Source organism: Montipora capricornis, chromosome 12 (genome assembly GCF_036669925.1).
Source record: "Montipora capricornis isolate CH-2021 chromosome 12, ASM3666992v2, whole genome shotgun sequence".
NCBI lineage: Eukaryota > Metazoa > Cnidaria > Anthozoa > Scleractinia > Acroporidae > Montipora > Montipora capricornis.
The window spans coordinates 6,022,666-6,041,691 of NC_090894.1; the positions used below are offsets into that span (position 1 = coordinate 6,022,666).

The 19,026-nt window shown below is 41.3% G+C and overlaps 1 long non-coding RNA gene across 1 annotated transcript in view; it reads left to right on the forward strand.

The window, feature by feature from the left end:
• LOC138026521 (uncharacterized) overlaps positions 1-1,242 on the forward strand; it is a 2,686-nt gene extending 1,444 nt beyond the window's left edge. The window contains exon 2 of the long non-coding RNA XR_011127283.1: positions 1-1,242. This exon is cut by the window's left edge and continues 1 nt beyond it. This is a non-coding gene — a long non-coding RNA (uncharacterized lncRNA).
• The last annotated feature ends 17,784 nt before the right edge of the window (positions 1,243-19,026 follow it).

The window sequence follows — 19,026 nt, forward strand, 5'->3', positions numbered from 1 at the left end:
GAGATGGATCCACCTGGTATTATTTGCGGCAGTTTTGTGAAATATTAGCTCTAAAAGGAGCGAGAAGAAATTCAGCCTTTTTTTCTCAGCAATAAACCACAATAATCTTATTGAGTTCACTTTGTTCATGTTGGTAGTGTGGAACAAAAGACTGGATAAAGTCACTGAGAAATCCAGACAATGCTGTTGAGTTTTAAGCAGTTTCTTAAGTACTCTTCACATTGTCAAACTTTTCAGTTTCTTCTTAGAACTGAATACCAGTCCTTAACCTTTTTTCAGTTATGAACTTTTTGGACCATCACAGAGCTTTAAGATGCCACTTTTTTAAATGTTGTACTTATAAAAAAAAAATGGGGACAACATATTCAAGCAAAAACATCACAAATGCATGTTGTTTGCACCTGCACGCAAACTTTGCAAATGCTTTTGATCTGATGAGTTGCCAACCCAGTAATGCTTCAGATACATGTAGTGACGTCGAAACCCAGAACACCTTCAAACACATTCAATGACAAGTTGTCAGAGAAAAAATTAAAATTAAAAACAAACATCTTCTTGAGCATTGGGACCCACATGGAATAGCCCTTGCATATGTGTATTATACTGATGACTGGATTCCATCTACTTAATATACAATCATCTTTTTAGGATAATACCACCTATGCCAGTCGGCAGATAATGCTAGAGTGAACTTCTTGCTATACAGCTGAAAATATTAATTTTGTGGAATGCCCCTTTCAGGGATGTTTCCTAGTTGTCTATGCCCTAAAGATTTTGTTCAAACCCATCAAGTACAATGTAGCATGCATGTGTGAAATGTCTCAAGTTTAGATCAGTTTTGCAATATGCACTGTGTTGTCTGAACTGATCCTTGTAAAATTTTTGTAGTTTCTTGTCAATTGTTAAATATGGAAAAAGGATTTACTTTCTGAAAGAAAAATAACATTAATGACGTCTCTTGATCAGGTTAGGATCTGATGAATTTTTATTTTAAAAGGCAAGCAAATCAAGGGGCAAATTAATTTTCTCTGAGCTGTTTAATGTCAGTAAGTGGGCTTTCCAGGATGAAGCACTTTTTTGCGTGCTCTCTGTGTATCATACAGTGTATAATATTTTCACCGATTTATCTCAGTTTCTGTTGGGGCTTTCATCGCTCTTCTATAAATTTAACAAAAAATGCTGTGTAAAGAGCGAAAGATGTATTTTGCTTTCATGATAATTATAAATTCGTATTAAAATTTGGAGAAACGTGGAGCTCAATTTGCCTGAGTTCTTGCATCTTTGCATACTCCATTTTAATATCGCTTTGAGCATGCTTGCCAAAATATCTTTTGTAAGCGTGTCACCATTCACCACCCGGTCTATAATTCACCAGTTGTCTTCCTTTATTGTTCAGAGTATTATAGAGAGTATCTGGAACGTCATAAGGTTTTTCAATGTCTCTTTACCGACACAGACAAAGAGGCATTGTCCTGTATCGCAACCACTCGACGAACTAGTCTCCACCGATAAGTTCGAAGCTCTCACCAATTCCACCGGCCGAACATCGCCAAAACAGGGTTTAAGGGAATTTCTGGTCCTCCCAGAAAACCAAGAACTTGCAAAAACCGTTCGAGAAACTTGCGACAAAAGCCAACACTGTCAAAAAAGTAAGCATTGCAGCGCTCGTTACCTCCATTCACCGTATAGGCTCACGAAAGGTGCATTTACCACGCGAAAACAATTTTTACACAATTTGTACACCCCTTCAATTTTTGGAAAAACATCAAAACTCGTCAAAAATTGTGACAAAATCCTTATCTTTCAAACAGCGACCTTATTTTTTTGATTTAATCAACGGCTGTCATTTTCCGGCGAACAGATAGTCTTTTCGAATGAGCGCTCCCTTGAGCCTGCGTTTCGTGCCGCGGATCAGTGACTTGCGCAGTCGTTTTTCAGCTCTGTCTGCTGTAAACTAGTTAGTGTCAAATGTGCCTCCTTGATGAGCTCTAAACTTGAGCCCGTGATATGGTTACGTGTACTGGTCACATTGGCATACACGAAGGGGCGGACGGACGTACGTACGTACGTACGTTGTACGGACGTTCATGACGTCATGGCTATAAAACCAAATTTTCTCACATCGATGGGTTACCACATTTTCTTAACTATGGTGCTCCGCGCGCGCGCGGAGCTCCGCTAAAATGCGTGTCGCACGAGAAGCAAGATTATATTTCCTTTTTTAACCAATGATATTATATGACTAGCTCCGTGAGCGCGCAAGATGAACCAGATCCCGCGCTGTGCATTTGAAAGGTTTGTTTCTCTCAGGTGACAGAACAACCATTGTTTTGTCCTCTAGATTGGGAATTACTAAAAGGGGTCTATAAGACCATAAAATACTGCAAAGGGGATTTCAATATCATATTTACGATTAATTTGATTGAGGGTTATGACGTTTTTGAACCAATTTTCGCAAAGTATTAGTTGAACATTGATCAAAATTCTGCAGTTGTTCCAAATTATTTGGTTTTCTACAGGGCCGTCATGTGAAAAGGTAGTGGAACTATATTCTTGCCGATACTTGAGCTTCAATTGTCCATTATAATGAATCATTCAGTGCACGCAATTTGCGCATCAGACTTAATTAAAGCGTACATGTGTTAGCAATATTGATTAATAATCGCAAATATCGCAATAACAAAAAATTTACAACTAGGAAGTGGAAACAAAATGCAAAGAGGGCCCTTGGTAAGCCGCAAATATAGCAAATATCGCAAATATCGCAAGAATAACAAATTTAACAAAGGGAAGGAAACAAAAGGCAAAGAGGCCCTGTTCAGGTTGCAAATATGACAAATATCACAAACGTCCCAAGGATTTTTTCTGCGACGTCAAAAAGCGTGTTAGCAATAATAGCAAATATCGCAAGAATAACAACTTGAATTTAACAAGGAAAAGGAAACAAAAGGCAAAGGGCCCCTTGGCAAGCCACAAATATACTAAATATCGCAAAAGTCGCAAGGTTTTGTCGGCAACGACAAATGCGTGTTAGCAAGAGTAACAAATATCACAACGATCGCAACTTGAACAGAAATTTAACAAAGACAAGGAAACGAAGGCAAAGAGGCCTTTCGCAAATTAAGCACAAATATCATGTGCAAACAACGCAAATAACAGTAGGAAGGATTCTGTCTGCAAGGACAAAATGCCTGTTAACAATATTCACAAATATCACAAGAATAACAAATTTAACGAACGAATCAAAACAAAAGGCAAAGGGGCCCTTCAAACGTTGCAAGGGCTTTGTTTTGCGTGAGAAAGAGTAACAAATATCGCAAGCATAACAAACTGAAGAAAAACAGCGATTTTGTGTTCCCGGACTGGTTGAGTTTAAATGCTTTTAAATTATCCTTCAACGGCCATTCAGCATTTCCTTTGCAAATGTTGAATGAAGTTGAAACGGTTTGCCCCCCTTTTCCAACATTGCTTGGTACACGCGTGCGCACTATTCGGGCTCTCAAGGACGTATTTATGTCCGTATCCATAGTAACAACCGCGGCTGCATACCATGCATACCTGCATACTCGATTGTAATGCTATCAATCTAAATTTCTTTCGTTGTTTGAAAAGGGAGAGTCTAATCATTTCGAGCGTTTTATTTTCTAAAACCATGCCTTACAATTTTGTTTTCGCTGACAAACCCTACGAAAAAAATAGGCTTTGTTTAAAAAAGACATCACAACCTGGGAAGGTTGGCTGAATCGTATTATCAGCGAAAACATAAAATGTCATATTCAATGAGAGTCTGTAATAAATAACGAAATTTCACTTCTTAGAAGGCCGTTTCAGCTAATAAAGTCACAATTTTCAAACTTTCAGCATCACAAGCTTTGTAATTGGTATAATAAGGGTTGAATTCTTTGTTTTAACTTCAACAACTAGAACACGTTCGTCATTTCCAGGAAAATCTTCACAATACTACCAAGAGGCCGGTTTACTCTCGGCATGTAATCATCAAATACCAGGATGTAATTGCATGGACATATTTTTACCCAAAAACCACGATCCCATGTCTATACATTTGGGCTGATGAGATGCACGTCACGTACGTACACGAGAGTCTAACCTCAATGAGAATGACGAAGAAAGGGCGTGCATAAATTAGCGGGAAGTGACAACACGTGCAAACTTGGGCGGGGAAAATATAGTTTCGCAAGGGTCTTGGCCGCGCGCGCGTGTAACGATAAAATAGTACACTGTGTATATAATTTTGGCGGTGAATATTATGGCTTGAAGAGAGAGCTCGATCTTTGATTGCTCAATATTGTAAATGTTTTAAATTGGTTCAATGGTCTAACAAAAAATGAATGCAACCATTGGATTGATGTAGTTGTAGCTGAGAGTGAGAGTGAGCGAATGTCGAACCCGAGCGAGATAACCGTGATCACTGGGGGTGCTAAAGGAACCGATGCGTGGGTCACACTATGGGCCTGGCCATGTGGGATGCGTGTTATGTGCATTCGTCCTTACAACTACCCTAGGGAGAGGGAAAGGATGGCGTCTGTGTGGTGGTGAGGATCCTGAACTTGTTGACGCCGCAGCAGTATGTCATGTCATCTGGGGGATTTGTGCTGAGCTGCCAATAAATGGCTACAGCGTACATACCTATCACCTTCTAAAGTCAACGGGTTATTGCAAATCAATTTTTGAATCATAAAGAAAGCTGATACTGTGTATGCTTTTGGAGATTTTGCACAAACCAGCTAAGGATTAAAGTGTGTGGGTGGAGGGACGGGGTGGAACGTAGAGATGGCACGCCTGTACTCGATGACACACAATCGTTGGTTCGAGTACAATCATGTCGAGGACATGTTTGAAGCCTGCGTCGAGTCCATTGTGTCACTGATAGGTAAAACATCGACCACCATCGGCAAGGCCCGTAGGCACCCTCAAAAACAGACCTTGCGAGCTTCTGACCGTCGCAAAACATCTTTAAAAAAGCTACGTGATTTGCTCATGAATCAGAAAGGAGCTGGCTTTTGGCAGGGTTTGGACGATGTGTTGTTATGGTTTCAACTTTAATGTATGCACACTAACACTTCTTCTCAGGAATATTTAATTAAGCTTTCCATTGGTGATAATGATTTTTCTTTTGTTATTGAAATGATTGTTTTTCGTTTGAATTGTAAATAGCTTATTCTGTTGTACTTTTACTTTAGTGTACAACTCTCGGATTGATGAAAAGGGTTCTTTAAAGTTGCGAAAAATAATAGGTTATGGGCCCAGGACGATGTTTTCGATGTTGCCAACTGGCTGAGTTGAGTCGTGCTTGAGCTGAACAACGTCTGTGGATTTTGGATTTACGATGTTTGTGAATTTATGACGAGTTTGATTTCAAGTTTTCTGTCTATAATTAGATGAGTTATGGAGGAGAAGTGGTCGATCGATAAAAGTAGTGGTAGGAGCTAGTTAATACAATACAATACATACTTAATTGACCACTCCCCATAGGGGCTTTTCAGGGCCAATGAAACAACCAACGAAACAACAGAACACAACAACAACAACAACTGTTAAGAATCCCAACTGGCCGGAGGCAAACCAGTTGGCTATTTACAAGTGCAGCTGGGAAGTTGAACCAGGGACTACCATGAACAAATTAAACGAGTGGTCAGAGCGGGTCTTGAACCCGGGATCTCCGGATCTCAAGGCAAGCGCCCTAACCACTGGGCCACACTGCCTCCGTTCACGGCGGCTTTCTGTCAAAATGCCGACATAGAGAAATCACCATAGTAACCGAGTTTGATGAGTGAGTAGAGGTTGGATCCGAGTGTGTGTATTTTTAGAATTTCCTGGAATCCTAGTAAAATTACTGGATGAGGAGAGCAAAGCGACGGAGGTCCTGCTACAAACAATAACGTCACAGACACGTGACACCTCCGTGTTTGCGGGTCCTCAGGAAACAGATTGGGGTTTTTTGCGTAATCATGTTGGAAATTCAAAGTTGGGGTGTCACAAAGACCCAGGCCCCCCGCCCCCGGTTCAAGCGAAAAAAACACGACAGGTTATTTTTTTCCGAATTAAATGGTTTAATGACTAGAATAAAAATGTCATACTATGTACAAGAAGAAGACAGTGCCCCGCACACGCACCCTAGCATATTATGATAAAGGCTGATTTGGATGTGGCCGGTCAATGAGAGGATCTAGAACACAATCATCCCACCGGTCACATCCGAGTAGAGTCTCCTTAAAGTCACCTCAGTTCCGTAGTGTGACTACTCAGCTTTTTCTTGGTGCCTCGCACACTTCCCTCCGCAACTTTGCCTCACATCTCTTTATCGTCGTCCGACAGGAGTCCGGAGAGAAGATGAGAGTTGGCTGCGTAAATGTTCGGCAGGAATCCGTGAGCATCCTCGTCAGCGTCGTCATTCTCGGTGAGACAGTACCCATAAGGATACGTCATGGCAGTCCCCGGTCGAAGTACCCGTTTGTTGAAGACGAGTTGATAGTCTTTGTGGGCGGGTTGGGTACGAAGTTCGTGCTGTTTGGATTTGTGGATGATTTTACGCGCTTGAGGAATGCGCGCTTTGCGTGGTGTGTCCAAAGGATGCTGAAGTTTGTCCAAGGTGTTTTGACGCAACACCTCATAATTGAGTTTTGCGCCATTCCCTACACATTGAGAGAGTGTCCCTTGACTTTACACTCTGTCTTATCATCATTGCATCGGTACCCATGGTTTTTAGGTTCGCCTCAACAAAATTCTGCAATGTACTGACCGGGTCTAAGTTCGTTGGTGAACTCGCCGAGATGGGTGACGTCAGCTCGATTGGGACGATGCACGTAGAGGACGGAAACGGTGTCGTAATAGAGGATCCAGGAGTTCCAATGCCTCGTACAACCGTAAAAGAGCCCAGCAGGTCGTAAATGCCGCAATGAACACATTGGGGTTGACACTGAGTTCTTCGCACTCGTCCTCGGCACCGTAGTGCACTTCCACCCAGTTCGCATCGAAGCAACTGACGTACCGAATGTCATGTTGGTCCGACTTCATGAAGAGCTGGAAAGGTAGAGGGTCAAAGAAAGTTTTCACCTGCATCAGGGTATCCCTCTGTCCAAACTTGCCCCACAAGGAATTGAGCATTAGTTTGGCTAAGGAACGTCGACCTGGGTTGTAAGTAACCTTAGTTGGGTCGAGTTGGATTCCTTCATGACGTTCAAAGTCCTTCATGTATGCCGCCGTTGCTCTTCTGTGTCGCACCCACTAGGCCATCCAGACGCTTCTCCTTTGATCTTGAGCCAAGTGTTGACATACTCAGCAAATAATCCGCGGCGTGTTTCCTGAAAGTGACACACTTCATGGACGTGTTGAATCGCGTAGCCCATCTCCACCGCTTTTTCCAGCTCGAGGGTGCACGATGTACCGCTTAGGGCCCGTTTATCCTCGGTGTGATCGCATGAAAGGGATTTTTCTTGCAGAGGTTTGTCAATGTCTTGCTCCACACAGATGCGACATAATAGGAAGGTGAGCTGTCCTTCACACCGGAGGATGGCCTTTCGGATACATTCCGTTCTTATTGACCCACGGGTAGAGGGAACTGTGGTCCACATACCATATTTCCTCACTGACTCGAACCTTGTAGTAAAAGTAGCAGGAATTTGTGCGTCCTCCGAAGAAGGCATCGCGACGATTCATGTGTTTGATGACAGGAAGGGTTTTGCCGAACTCTGCCACGTGAGGATCGGTTTTGTTTTGTTGCTGCCACTCACATTCCCAGAGGGTCACGACATGGTATCCCAGGTCTCTAAGACTCTGAAGACGGTGGTGGTGGTACGTCGAACATCATCCATTGATCGTGACGGCGGTACGGTTCATGACGATTGGGGAAACACCGGTGGCACCCATGCCAAAAAGAACCCAAGAACTCGTAGATTATGATTTCGTTGAAGTTATCCACGAGCGAGCATGCTTGATACGTTGCCGATGGTCTGGAAGCTGGTCTTCCTCCTGCAGCCGATGTTCTTGCCCCAAGAGCCATTCCATGGGGGCCTTGGAGTGGTTGGGGATGAGTCCCCAGCCCTTGACAGGTTTGGAGGCGATGGTGTCTTCCTCCATGCGGTTGAGGCGATAGTCATGCAGACAAGCTCCAGCGATGGTCATATCGTCAAAGGGAAAAAAGCCGGTCTATTCACGGAACTGACGACGAAAGGTCAAACACCCCTCTCGGAGGAGTTTGACGTCGGAGATGCAATAGTCCACGTGGTCCTTTTGCATGTCAAACTGTGCCTTGTTTCCCACTAGAACAGTGTGCCATCGTTTGAATTCAGCCCTGCCTGCCGTGGACATGGTTTTTTTTTCAGGCATGGGACCCACGTAGTCGGCGTTCGCAGGGGTGTTGAAGAGATGTGGAAAATACCCCTTCTTGAAATTGTTGGAATCCAAGCCAAATGTTTTGGTTAACGAAGCAAGAGGCATGGCGAAGAACGACATGGAGTCGATAAAACTAATGTACCCACCCTTGCAAGTGAGCTTCAACAGTTTGCCACCCGTACGCGTGGGTTTAAACTTTTGTTTGCGCTCAATCAAACGTTTCACGACAAAGTAAGAATCGCAGCCCTTGAAATTGTGGGCGAGAGCTGTGACGTAGCTTGTGTCCTGCTCCGTGAGTTCCTCCAGCCATTTCAGAAATTGTTCAATGCAATTCTCGCCTGGAATGATTGGAGGGGAGACATCCTCCCCCTCCTCGTTCGAGCCGCAGCATCCCGGAGTCGTTGATTTCTGTTAGGTTTGGTCCATTTGTCCCGTTCCTTGTTGTTGGAACCGCCCAGGTGCAGGCCACGGGCGGTCACGATGGCACGCACACAACAAACTCTCGAGTCGTCCCGTGGTATCTTGACGATGGTTTTTTTTGTTCAACCGAAATTGAACGGACGAATCGGGCCCGGGTCGTTTGTTCTTGGGGACCCCACTTCCCTAAGGCCCTGCCTGTATGTGGACGAATTCCAGTTCAAAAGGCTCGTCGGGGTCGGATCGTTTTTGGCGCGAAACACAAATGAAAACCTTACAAGCCAGACAAGGCGACTTCTCGCGACTTCGTCGCTCGCTCATCCCCTTCGCGTCCGAAAAAGCACGCTGGCTCGCCAAAACATTTTCTCGTGGCATACTCGTAAGGTCGAACTGCGGAAACTCCGATGACGCAGTCGGAAACATAAGCTGCTGTAAATTCTTCGAAAAACCTCAAATCGACCCGAAGTTTCCACTTAGACCAAGGATGATAGTGCTGCTACATATTTTAATCCTCATATCAAACAAGCTTTCCTGGTAAGGAATTGAAAAATCGCCGAGATTGGCTGGGTTTTTTTGTCCGCGGATGCCATATTGCGACGTTGCGCGCACGTAATCCTTGAAAAACGCCTTACCAGCTGGGCCAATGTTCCAATTTGTTACACACCGGGTGGGTGACGATGTTTTGGTTTAAATGAGGGGTACAACGTGAGGCCCTACTCAGGAAAGTGCTGAGTTATCACGCAGATACGGTCCAAGCTCAGAGGCATGCTGATGTGGAATTTGAGTAGAACTTCGTGTCGATTTGAGCTTTTTGCAAGAACTTAAAGCAGCTTATGTTTCCGACCTCTTCATTGGAGTTTCCAACCTTGAAGATAAATATATAGAAAGGAAACCTGCGAACCTACAACCCACTGGAATCACGATAAAATGGCCAAAGTACGCCACTAAAATACTGATAAGGTATCATGAACAACATTTTTGTTCAATTCATGTTCTTTATTTTCGACTCCTAAGCACGTTCGCAAATTCCCGTACAAACCCTTACAATCTTAACTGATGGTGACGCTCAAATTACAACGTTAGCTTGGCGTACCTTTTTTTTTGAGCAACGTGCTTTTCGAGAAACAAATTCCAATGTTAATGAGACGAAATGTGAAGATTGACGTCAAGATTGCTCTTAAAACGCGCATAATAACCAGATCATATGAACTCTGGAGATAAGCACCGGCCTGGTGGGCCTTCTAGGCTCGTAGCCGCCTTTACCTTTATCTTTATGTGAACTCTGATGGCGAATTGTAGAGGCAAGAAGTAGTATCTCCCGGATGACAGGACGTCTTTATTCAAAATAACGGCCACTCAGTCAAATCCAAGATGGCGGCACGAGCTTATTGGGGGTTAATGACATGCACATAATGTAGGTGTACGAGGAGGTGAGGAGGGGTGGGGGTGACAAGACGACAACAACAACAACAACAACAACAACAACAGCAAAAGCATGAAACAGCAATTGGATTGTTATGGAGCATTTGCTTTATTGATGCATCGTGCATGGATAAAAATACAAAGTAATTGTGCCTAAGTGGGTAACAGCCTAACTAATTTGTGCGAGCCCATTTAACCGCGTTAATGATTTCCCTTTTCTGAAGCAAAGCTTGCCAGGATTTAAACAGGGTTCAAAACATCTGAAAAATGAAGATAAAAGAGATAAATAGATGTTGGAATTTGTTTATTTGAGGTTACTATGCGCCCAGAACTGTCATATCAAGACTATGTACGGGGTTTTCATAGAGCTGCTTTAATTAGAAGAGCTTTTTAATAAGTTTCACATCGCACGATAGACCATTGTCAATCATAAGGGAATAATAATTAAAGCAACCAAACCTGAGAAAACTGAGTGACAAAATTAGTCTAATCAGGAGGCTATCCCGGATCATATTACTGCTTAGATGGGTCTCTGTGGTTTTAGCAAGAGGACGGTAAGTTAGCAAACTGTAACGGTTTAATAGACCTCTTTAGCTTGAACGTTTTGTTTTCCCATTTCAGACCACGTGATGTTCTCAAGGGAATTTTCCTTTTTGTTTTTTCATACGTTGTGCATACATATGCACGTGCATGAGACGGCATTTGAAAGAAACGTTTCCCTAGAGTGACATCAAGTGGTCTGAAATGGGAAAACAAAATGTAAAAGCTAAAGTGGACAATAGGCCTTTTGCAACAAACAATCACGTGGTACAAAATCCGCCATGCTGGAGGGCAAGCTCATTATTATTCCCCCACTGGGACATTAAAACAAAGGCAAGTCAAGCTTCACTGGTTCAGGTCTCTCTGTTTTAATGTCCCAGTGGGGGAATAATAATGAGCTTGCTCTCCAGCATGGCGTATTTTGTACCATGTGATCGATTGTTGCAAAAGGCCTATTGCGTCTCCCCCTCTAATTAAAGTTACAGTATGGTATCGTGTTATATCATCACTTGTCACTCCAGAAATACATTACATAAATGCCATGAAGTATCCTCTTCGATTGAACATAAGCTGTTATGATAACCCTAACCAAATTAAAGAGTAATTGACTTGTATACATAAAATATTAGAATTAAACGTGCAACCTCAGTACGCGAATTTCTGAACATTGAAAAACTCACTCGTTATGTTGAAGAAGTTCTGAATATCTTCAATTCCACCACCGCAATTCCTTACACAAGGTCGGCGGCCTTTAACATCCTCTTTCTGCAATGCTTCCTTCTTCCCAAAACGCGATGAATGCCAAGGACGAAATTCAGCATTCTTTATTATACTCCATGGTCCTTTTAAATCCAATGCATGATCAAGCTTTTGTGCTATGGAGGAATGATTTCAAATGTCGTCGTGAGTTCGATTCCTGTGCACCGATCATACAATCCTAAAGTATTTAAATTTTAAGAGTAGGGACCGGTGACGTCGACAAAAACGTCACCTCAAGTATAAGTCGATTTCTTCAATGCGAGTAATTAAAGTATCATCCTAAAAATAAATTGGTACGAGCGCTTTCAGAGTAAAAATAGGGGATGAAAGAGCTCGCGTTGTCGTCAAAACCTCAAATTTGGTGATTTTACGTCTTTGTTGCGGTCTTTAGGGTCGCTTAATAAGTGACATACGGAAATCGCGTGAATCAGTTGCTTTTCCAACTCGCTTAAAGTTAAGCGACTAGGCAAACTTCATTGGAATTTTCATTAAATTTAAGCCACCAAACCAAGCAGCGTAAGCGAGAGTTGGCAATTAATTTCGGCGAGGCTGGAGTTGGCGTTGATACAAATCTCATTGCCCTTCCTATGTAAATCATGTTGTTATAATGCTAATGCTGTTACTGTTATAATGCTGTCTTTGCCATAACACCCTCAAATAGACCATTTGGGCCGCCACGCAGCTCTCGGGATTGGTTCAGAAAACAATGGACACGGTACAAAAGAAACAATGAACCATGACGTAAAACACAATGCAGCTGCGTCCTAAAGGGATCCAATGAAATTACAGGTTGTAAAGAACTGCGTCCTGACTGTAGCATTTTACAGTTCTGTGCTCAGTTACCAGGCCTTTGCATAAAGGCGAGGCTGGAGTTGGAGTTGATACAAATCTCATTGCCCTTCGTATGTAAATCATGTTGTTATAATGCTAACCCGTTTCTACTTACGTAACAAATGTTATGAGGTTTGTATCAAAGCAACTCCAGCCTCGCTTTTATTCAAAGGCCTGGTAACTGAGCACAAAACTGTGAAATGTTCTATTGTTAGACTTCTTTCTTCCTAAGGCGTGAAAGCCAGAAACAATAAGCGAAGTAAGAAGGCTTTGAAGTACGCCCGAGTTCTACTTTGATTGTGAACGGGGTTTAGTTTCAATTGAAGTACCTTACTTTAGAACCTTATTATTAGAAAGGACCTATCTTCAGGAAAGCTGAAGTACCATCTTTAATAGTCTAGTTTTACCCCCCTGAAATGCGTACCCGAGCAAATCAAAACACGGTAAGGCTATAAGTTGTCGAGTAAGTCTCAAGTTGACTTGAGTTGCCGTTGCATTTATGGCCTACTTAGACCCAGCATGAATTCGCCCACTAGGGCACGGAATCAATCAGTCTCACTGGTCTGATCTAAGGGTAAATTGGTGATAGGTGTCGAAGGTTTCTCGAATGCAAAACGAAGCTTAATTAAGTATTGTCGAGTTTATATAATTTTAAGTACTTTAATGAAATACTTTTCGCTACACACCTTTGCGAAAGGGTCCTGCGCTTGTGGAAATGATCAGAAAGGCACAGACGGCCACAATCAAAATGGGTTTCATGGTGAATCAACGAAAAAACCAAGAACCAACAATCTGATTGGGAAGATTTAAAAATAAACCAGGCAAAATCAGTGATAATGCTTTGATGTACTGTACAACATTTCGCAAACTTTTTCCCTTTTTGTTTAACATACCGGTATGCAGTAGGTAGAATGTTGCCTGAACCAAGGCTTTCCTCCTTTTTGGAGCACTCTGGAATTTTGTCGGTCGATAAGGGAATCTTTACTGACATCATTGAATACATTTTGTTTCCCTAACATGCGAGGTTGCTCACAGACGGCCCTCACGGTATTTACAAATTGACTTCAAAAGATAAAAGAATCTGTTACATTGTAAAACTCAATAGATTTGTTAAAAACACAAAAAATCACAAAATCAGTGATAATGCTTTGATGTACGGTATAACATTTCGCAAACTTTTTCCCTTTTTGTTTCACATACCAGTATACAAATGCAAGAGGTAGAATGTTGCCTGAACCAAGGCTTTACTCCTTTTTGAAGCACTCCGGAATTTTGTCGGTCGATGAGGGAATCTTTACTAACATCATTGATTACATTTCGTTTCTTTAACATACGAGTTTGCTCACAGACGGCCCTCACGGTATTTACAAATTGACTTCAAAAGATAAAAGAATCAGTTACATTGTAAAACTCAATAGGTTTGTTAAAAAACACAAACAAACATAGCTAAGTCGGCCATTTTTGAAGACGGTAGAGCCCATTCTCGTCCCCAGAGTCCCTCTTTTCTTTTGGTCCGCGCCAAGAACACGGACTCCGGCCACGGCCAAAAATACGCACAGTCGCTGAAACCGTTAACAAACGTTATTGTTTCGGATTTCTGAGAATGCGCAGAAGAGCCGGAAGTCTGTGATTTGTGGACTTCCCGCTTTGGCTGTGGCCAGAATCCATGTTCTTGGCACTAACCAAAAGAAAAGTAGATACTGGGGACGAAAATGGCTAGAACCAACTGTAGGACACAACGCGCATGCCGTAAATATCCTGCAACGTAAATATCAAGGCAACGAATATGCAATTTTGTCCCAAGGAGTCACTTCTCTCATTGGAATTCATCTATCTCTGTTTAATCAACTTGCTTTAATTATCAAGGTGCTTAGCTTTGGGACACTGAAAAAAGGATTTTATCATCGTCATGATTTGATAAAATTTCCTATTTACTATGAGCTCTTTGCTTTTCAATCAGCAATGAAATTTAAAGCCCATTGTTAACTGACCTCCGTTCTAATGCCCCTTGCAAATGGACTCAACATCTTTAACAATGTAAGGACGTGCAGTGTATTATGAGAAGGATATGACCCATAAGACTTTGTAAACTTACAAAATTCGGCTGCCAACTTGTTTTCAACATGTTAATGGTTGTTGTCTCCATGGAAACCATATGTAATGCTCGTGCGTGGCACCAACAATGTTGGAAGAGTTGTGAAAACGGATCCAACATTGTTGCGCTACGCTTCGGCGATCACGGAACAAAAAAAATGTTGGGAGTTGTTGGCTCAAACGTTTAACCAGTTTCAAACTTCGTGCAACAACATGGAACAGGGTTTGCAAACGGACGCAACATGTAACACGCAACAATCTTAGAAGTTGTTGCCCAACAATGTTGCGTCTGTTTTCACAGGGCTTAAAAATTTCAGGGGGCACTTCACCCTCTGCCTTTGTTCGTATTCATTCAAGCACGACTAGTAAGCTCTGTGTGCGTCCACGATTGATTTAAGGTAGCCAGACACAAGGGGTTATATTGCAGGGACATGTTGCAGCGCTAAAAAACTTGCTTAGTGCACACTGAAGCGACATGTAACAGGGACGTGCAGCCGGGACATGTAGCAGGGACAAAATCACAACATGTGCACACGCATGCAATGTTGTGGGTACATGTTTCAGGAATATGTTGCAGTGAAATGTCCCCTCGAGTGAACTGACACTTTTATTGAATTGTGCAACACCAAGTTGAACTTCATTGGACACGCCTCTGGAACAAAGCCCTTTAAACATGTACCCGCAACATTTTCATGTGTGTGGAAGTGTTGTGATTTTGTCCCTGCTACATGTCCCAGCTACACGACCCTAATATGCATGTCGCCTTAGTAGTGTATACTACACATCTTTTTGTCGCTGCAACATGTCCCTGCATCATGACCCCTTGTGTCCTCCCACCTTTAAGGCACCGCGCCTTTCTCGTTTTTTAAAAGGGGTAGTTACCTCGGGTTAAAAATTAAATTTCTTTTTCTTCGGTCAATTAGTGTAAGCAATACGCTTTCCAGAAACAAATTGCAATGTTAATGAGACGAATTGTGAAGATTGCCGTCAGAAAAGATTGCCCATAATACGTGCATAATAACCATATGATCACGAAAACTCTGATGGCGAAAATGCAGAAGTAATGTCACGAAACAATTAGTTTTCGCATTCAGCTTTGCAAACATGAAGTTATGACTGACGTATTCAAGAGTTTTTGGGAGCTGTCACAATTGTTGACAGTGCTTCGAGTCGAGGAACCTACTCTAAAGCTGTTCCATGTTCTCCACTGAAATCGCTGGCTTGGATCAAAATTCAATAGAAATGCAATTGTTTAGGAATGAGTCCCTTCTTTCATAAATTAAAAAGATGAACCACATTTAGGCGTGTTTTTGGCCTTATCCCCATAGAATCTGCCGATTCTCACCCAGCCCATTGAACAAGGTCATAATTTACAAGTCCAGTGTTTTGTAAACGACTTCGAAAAGCTATTAATAAGCATATAATGACTGGCCCCAAGGGAAACAGTGAGTTTTGTTCCCCGAGACCCTCAATGTGCAACAATGAGGGTCGAGGGGAAACAAAACTCACTGTTTCCTGTGGGGCCAGTCATTAAGTGTCTTGTAATACTTCCCAACTCAAAATAGAGCAATACACGGATTTTTACCGGGAATTTGCCGCTGTTTCAAAGTTACACCTCCTAATCACGTGCGAGTAGAAAGTTCAAGTCGTTGCTTCCCTAGGGAGTTAGTGAGTTTTGACCCATGACACGTGACACGTTCTCCTCCAATCGGAAAACGTATTTGAGTTGGGGAGTATAACAAACTCAATTATCCAATCCTATGAATTGTTCAGTGCACGTAATCTGCGTATCAAACTAACAAAGAAAATTCTCACCGTTTTTCTAGTGGTTTTAATAATCGAGGGAGAGATTTAAAAGATTGATCAAGTTGGAAAAGAAACTTTCAGCAAAAAAAGAGGAACTGTGAACACTGGTTGCGATACCACTGTTAGCAACAAAACCTTGAAAAAAAGGTCCACGCACATGGGCCTTAAATGTTTCCTGCCAATTATGTTTCAAGATTTCTTTCAATAGGATAGGACTGTCCATAATTACAACACTAGATATGCTTCCAAACAAAACCTATATAACCCAAAAGTTCGTTCCAATTCTGCAAAACAAACAATAGCGTTTACCGCTACTCTTTTTTGGGACAACATCCCCACCGATCTAAAAGACCTTAGCGTCTTCAACTTTTCCAAAAGATCATGGTTTTGTTTACTGTCTGAGCAACATTTTCAAACAGAATTAATTGAAAAGAGTGTAGTGTAATGTGAAGTGCTATATATCTGCTATGTATCTGCACTACACTCTTTTCAGTTAATTCTGTTTAAGATATAAGTGCTACACGGCCAACGTTTGTATAAACGTAACCTTTCCTTGTACTTCAACATTTTCAAAGCCAATCTTAGTTCCTTAGCAAATAAACTACTTAGACATTTCTTCTCTTTTGATGTCTTGCATATTTCTCAAACATCAAAAACCTGGAGACTAACTCGAAAACCTCTCGGTTATTATAGTCTCCAAGCTCTAATTTCTGCACAAATATATACCTTTTTTTCCTTTTCTTCTTTTATACTAATTATTAATGTAACAAAATGCAAATGAGTGAATAAACAATTTGCTTGACAAAGACCCCGCCCTTTACACGAGGATATCCCTCTCTCCCACATGAATAAAATTTTCACCATTAGCTAATTGCTTTTTGATTCTGGACCTTTCTCCTTTGTCTCTTTTGAAGTCAACCCTGGCGATTACAGATTGGCGGCGCCCGATGAATAACTTCTTTCCACATCACACCTTGCACCCTGCTTTGTTGCTCTTTTTCGCGAAATTAGTTTGCAGCTTTTTCAAATGGACACTAATATTCTTAGAAAGCTTTAACAGTGATCGCGCCAAACAAGAAACAACAAGCTCTACCTTATTAGTATGCTTTATACAGTATTTTATAAGTTTTAAAGTTCATGCACATTGTCTTTGCAAAGGAATTATAAAACTAGTAGACTATAGCTAAATTAAATTTAGCAGAATTTCATGGCCTCCCCTTCCCCTTTGTCAAGAAATTACAAGAAAGCTATGGAAAGAACTTGAATAGGATGAATTTCTAAGAGTGCAAAACAGTGTTAAACAATGCCAACCATTACCTTGTATGATCTGCCTTTTGTTTATGAGTAAGTGAAGGTGAAACTGGATTCCCTGGGTTACTTGTTTACAGAAAAAAAGCCCCCTTAATTTTCGGTTTTCGGTTTAATTTTAACGTTCTTACAGGGTCCTTTTTTACGTGCAGTTGTCATCTGTCTTTCCTAAAGACCAATATGAATTATTTTGTCTCATATGCTTTAAAATGTCGACATTGCAGCTCGTGTTCCTGATTGCATCGTGGAATACAACTGACCGAGTTTTGATTCAACTTGTTTTATCAACTGATGATACAGCTGAGGATTCTGCTTAAGGCCCTAGGCCGTAACACTTGTGAGAAAAGATTGAGAACATTTACGCAAAATAACAAAATAGCGATCATATGATTTCCTCTGAAAGAGAAATTAAGCAACTGATCGGCTCTCTTCATAATGTATTTCGCTGAATTTGGCAAAGACAAACAAGTTATTCATACCTGCAGAAAGTTCAAAAATTTAAGTTGCGGTCAGCTTCAACTGGTTTCACTCCCCTTCTGATCAGTCGACTTATGGTTAATGACAAAATTCTTTCTTTTATATATACGTGGAAATCGTATCATAGGTGTTGTTATACTTACAAAATTCCCATGGAAATTTTTGCCTGAAGATAAAACTAATATGTTTCATTAGTTTTTTTTTTTAAATCAAAGCACTCAGTGTTAAAGTCAGCAATTATTTCATTGAATAAATTAGTAACGGTGTGGAATACTAGTGTGTTCTTGTAACAAAAAAAAGCGTATTAACAAAGATAAAATGAAACAAGGGTGTTGAAAATTTATCTGTGAGATCATTCATTTATACACGTGAAAATCGCATCATCGTTGTCTTTACACTATGAAAATTGCCATGGAAATATTTGCCTGAAGATATTACTAATATAATATGTTTCATTAATCTATTTTTTAATTCAATGTACCTTTTAAATCAGCGCTAATTTTAACTTAGCATTGGCACTGTAGAATACTCATGTGCTCTTGTAACATTAAAAAAAAACTAAATAGATAAAATGGAACAAGACTGTCGAGAATTCAAGTTTTATTTCTATGGATACTTCGATGGATATTTCAAGTCAAAACTCTCCTTAGATATTTTCTTGATAAAAAAACAAATGAACACTAGTCAGACGAGTACACTTATAAGCCGGGTTACTCCCGCTAGAACAATATTCGCCGTAATTTTCTGCGCAGAAGTCTTCCACTTTCCGCTCAACTGAGCTTTTCCCTCTTGCTATAGAGCTCTTTACATGAATAAGTTGTCCAGTTTTCCATGGTGAAATTACTAATTTACATGTCTCCTTCTCTGTCCACACCGTTAACTTTTCCTTGGACAGCTTTCCAAGATTTCGTACTCATTGTAGAAGGAAGTTAGTCCCCGCCAGCTGTTGGCCGTAAAAAAATACAAAGAAAAATAAGGAGTTTGATCTGGTTTTGATTTGCTGTCACGCGATAAATAAAT